Raw genomic sequence first — 5000 nt, forward strand, 5'->3', positions numbered from 1 at the left:
CTAGTCGACCGACCTAGTAGACCGTTAGACATCTTTGCCCTATCGTGACACTACCGCCAGTTCCGGAATGGATCCCATACACTTGCAGTTGGCTGACTGACTGACTGGACTGACTGACTGACTGGACTGACTGGCTGGCTGACAGTTAGTACTAGAGTCCTGGGCTGGACTGGACTGGGCCGGAAAACGCAGTTAGGCGAAAAGGAGAAGTCCACACACCACGGTGCACGCGCACTCACAAGTGCGCACACACCATGGGGGACTTCTCCTAGTCGACCGCCTACCTAGGTAGTAGTGTGGTAGCAGAAGTAACGTTTTACCGTTTACAACCACGTTACACAACCACACAACAACACAACACAACCTCCAAGCAAGGGTAGTCTTTTTTTTTTTTTTTTCTTGAGCAAGGGTAAACGGAAATCTGCAACCAGACACCTGAGGAGGTACTCAGGTAGTGTGGGGATGGGTATGTCATGTAACTCTTACCCGACCCACTAAAACCAAAACCCTTTCGCCAGTCCGTACCCCCGGCCCGCAATTAAGCAATACATCAGGGGGGAACTATTGAGAACGCTCACGCCTATGCTAACGCACTTGACGTCAATACACACAACATCGACTTCAAGGGTGGCTACCTCACCACCCGTCGATCGCAAGCTATGATAGTAACCTAACGGTCCGTATCATAATCTCACGTTGGAGACGAGCACCCCGACAACAACCACCGCGCGTGAACCGCAATGACCTCTATATCTACATACTGAGGTCCCCGCAGCCCACCCGCGACATGTTGGTTGTCGGGGTGAGCAAGGTGTTCACTGCATCACAGGTGCCCTTACTGCACTCGTTGGTTTTGTTCAAGACGCCACCACCGCTGCAGTTTCGACATGATCTGTTGAGATGCTGTGTTCACCGCATTCCATATAGCTTCTTCCCGGCACATCCTCTCGACGAGGTTGTCCGGGGTTGTATCCATACCACTAATAAGCAGCATGGTATTGCGTTCTACCTCGAATCGCGGGCATGCGAACATCACATGCTCTGCCGATTCTACCTCACCTACACATTCAGGACACTCCGCAGAATCTGCGAAGCCAAACCTGTGTAGGAATTTCTTAAAGCAGCCATGTTCAGACAACACCTGTGTTAGGTGGAAGTTGACTTGACCATGCTTCCTATCAACCCAGTTGGACACATCTGGAATCAGTCTGTGGGTCCAACGACCTTTGACTGCGGTGTCCCATGCTCTTTGCCATTTGAGCAACGAAGCTGCTCTCTTGACACGTCGCACTTGCACCGAGTCCCTTTCGTTGTAGCACTCCACATCCTCCTCTAGGAGTGTGTCAATCGGCATCATTCCAGCTATAACGCACACCGCCTCATATGATATGGTGCGATATGCGCTCGCGACACGTAAGCACATCAGCCGGTGTACTCTGATCAATTTCTTTACATTGTACTCGGCTTTTAGTGCTACGGCCCATGCCGGCACGCCATAACGGATGATAGACAATGCTACGCCAGCTATCAGCCTACGCACTTGACTATGCACCGCCGATCTGTTGGACATCATTCGTGATAAAGATTTTATCGCCAATGAAGCCCGCTGACATGCATAATCGACGTGGCTCGTAAAATTGAGCTTATCATCGATCATCACGCCCAGATGCTTGAGAGACCTCACGGAGTTAACTGTGCAGGTCCCTACTCTTATCCTAGCCTGTTGCAACCCATGACGGTTATGCACTACCACGACTTCCGTCTTTTGGTGTGCAAGGGATAACCGTCTCGAGTTGAGCCATTCCTCCACTCTGCCAATCGCGTATGAAGCCTTCAGTTCGACTTCGTCGAGAGTGTCACCTGCTACTTCTAGCATTACGTCATCCGCGAAGCCTTCTATCTTTACTCCGGCCGGGAGACTTAAGCGCAATACTCCGTCGTACATAATATTCCACAGAACCGGTCCGAGGATCGATCCCTGTGGAACACCCGCGGACACTACGATCGACTTTTGACCGGCATCAGTGTTGTATAACAGCACCCTATTCTGAAAATAGCTTTCAGTATCCTGCACAGGTAATCCGGAACTCTCAATCGGTGCAGGGAGTCAGCAATTGCTGCCCAGCTAGCATTGTTGAACGCGTTTTTACATCGAGTGTAATCAACGCGCAGTACCTAATACCTCTTCTGTTTAGACCTCTCGCTATCTTGGCCGTATCCGTTACCGCTCGAATTGCTTCGATGGTAGAACGGCCCTTACGGAAGCCATACTGGTTGCTAGATAAGCCACCAGCACACTCTGTATAGGCCGACAATCTATTCAGAATGACCCTCTCTAGCAGCTTTCCAGCTGTGTCGAGTAGGCAATTGGTCTGTATGCCGAAGGATCCCCGGCTGTTTGCCAGGCTTCGGTAATAGCACCAATTTCTGCCGTTTCCATCGATCTGGGAAGTTTCCTTCGTCCATGCATCTCTGGAGGCAGCTCCTGAACATATCTGGATTGGCAAGAATGGCGTGTTTAAGGGCCAGGTTTGGAATACCATCCGGGCCTGGCGCCTTATTGAGCTTAAGTTTTCTTGCGGCTACGATAAGCTCCTCGTTAGTCACTAGCGGTACCACGTCGACTGACTCGTACGGTGTAGCGGGCCAGTCCGATGGTTCATGTGTCGGAAACAGTCCCTCTACTATACTGGCTAACAGCTCTGGGGATCTTTCAGGAGGTGTGCTCTTGGTCCTAGACATCACTATCCTGTATGCATCGCCCCACGGGGTGTCATTCGCCATCCTGCACAGCTGTTCGAAGCAGGCTCGCTTGCTACATTTAATCTCGTAGTTCAGGGCTCTGCTCGCTGTCCGGAATACCCCTCGTCTATCGAGTCGCTCAGCATCTGTTCTAGCACGTCGCAACCTTCTTTTAGCTTTAAGACAGGTTCTACGAAGATCTGCCGTGTCAGACCACCAGTACACTGGTTGTCGATTTCCTGGGGGCTGGGTCTTCCTTGGCATCGCCACGTCGCAAGCACGTGTAAGTACTTCCGTCAGGTCGTTACCGCTTAGTCCTGTAGTCCTACTCTCCCAGCGCAGTGCCTCCACCAACAGCTCTTGATTGAACTGTGACGTGCGCCATCCGGGATCCGTTGCACCACCTCTTCTCGTCGTAGTTCTCCGGGTATACTCGACCATAAAACGTACTTCCTGATGGTCGCTAGAAGTATGACCCTCGTGGACCATCCATCTCGGTTCTTCAGTCCATCCTGCGCTGCAGAAGGTGACATCGATACATGAATCACCGCTCGGTCCTCTGAACGTTGGCACTTGACCTTCGTTCAGCAGAACTACGTTCAATACCGCTAGTGACTCTAACAGGATATGACCTCTAGCGTTAGTAAACCGGGAACCCCAGTCCACTGCCCACGCATTGAAGTCACCTGCTACAACTACTGGTTTAAGGCCAGTTAGCTTCGCCGCAAGAGTATCAACTACCCTAGTGTACTGCTCTATACTCCATCTAGGAGGACAGTAGCAGCTACAAAAGTAAACACCGTTTACCTTTGCTATGACGAAACCCTCATCGTTAGGCGAAGATATTATCTTCTGGATGGGGTAGCGCCCACAAGTCCAGATTCCCACCATACCGGACTTGTCCGCAATCCAGCTGCCGTTTCCAGCAGGGATGCGGTATGGGTCGGACAGCAAGGCAACATCAGCTTTACACTCGATAACCGACTGTTGTAGCAGCAGCTGGGCCGCCTCGCAGTGGTTCAAGTTTAGCTGTGTTACTTGCATGTCTGGACCCTTCTAGAGGCCGGACAGGCCTGCGCACCGGTGAGATGCCTGTTGTCTGCCCCGTAGGACAGATCAGGCATCTCGGTGCAGCCTGGCAGGTGCGAGCCTGGTGGTTTTCGGCTCCGCACCTACGGCACAGCTTACTACGGTCAGGTCCCTTACAGTCATAGGACTTATGACCGTGGCCAAGGCACCTGTAGCAGGCCTGATTGGGTTGGCTTGTGCTCAGCGAGCACACCGACCAACCCACCTTCAGTTTTACCTTATCCAGCACCTTCTTGGCCTCAGCCATAGGTACTTGGAATGAGGCAACCTGCATTCCCGCAAAGCCTTTGCGTAACCGAATCGCGGATTCCTGGATCTCGACATTACACTGATCCTTCAGTGCGTCTACCAGGTCTCCGGCTTCGGTTATTTCATCCATGCCCTTGCACTGGATGTTCAGGACTGGGCACAGGGCTCTAACCTGGACCCTGTCACCCAGGACCTCTTCCGTCAACTTTTTATACTCGGAACTCTTCCGAGTAGCATCCCGCTTCAAGACGAGAATCATCTCGCCTTTGCGCGTTCTTCGGATGCAGTTGACATCCCCTCCTAGACTAGAGAGCTTCTCAGTGCCTCTCATAGTCTTTAGGACTTCAGCGTAGCTTTTATCGTCAGCCTTGACAATGATCGCTTCACCTCTATCCTTCCGCTTGCCACTCCCACTAGAAGGTGCACCCTTTTCCTCACGGGCTCTACCCTTCTTGGCGGTGGCTGGATCCTTCCCTTGGTCGCACTCCTTGCGACCTGCTGGCGGCTTCTTTTCTCCTTTTAGGATTCACTACCTTTGTCCATGGTAGATCTTCCTCCCGGCGGTCCTCTGGTATCTTCCTAGGTGGAGGTACCATTTTCCTCTCGGTCTCCACTCGGACCTTTTCTGCGGTCCGTGCCGAGGCTTTATTAGCTACTTTCAGGTCCGCCTCCTGCGTGACCCTACTAAGCTTAGGAGTTGCTCCGCTGTTAGCCATACGCCGTTTAAGTTCTGCAGTCTGGCTCTCCGCCAGCTGCTTCCCTTCTGCAAGGAGCCGAATCTTCGATTCGGCCTCCTTCGAGGCCTTCTTGGCTTGGCTAACCGCCAATTCCTTTTCTTCAGTAAGAAGACGGATCTTGTGCTCCGCCTCCTTACTGGCTTCCAGCAAGGACTTCCACTCCGACTTCGCCTCCACGACTAG

The sequence above is a fragment of the Armigeres subalbatus genome, chromosome 3 (assembly GCF_024139115.2).
Source record: "Armigeres subalbatus isolate Guangzhou_Male chromosome 3, GZ_Asu_2, whole genome shotgun sequence".
Lineage (NCBI taxonomy): Eukaryota > Metazoa > Arthropoda > Insecta > Diptera > Culicidae > Armigeres > Armigeres subalbatus.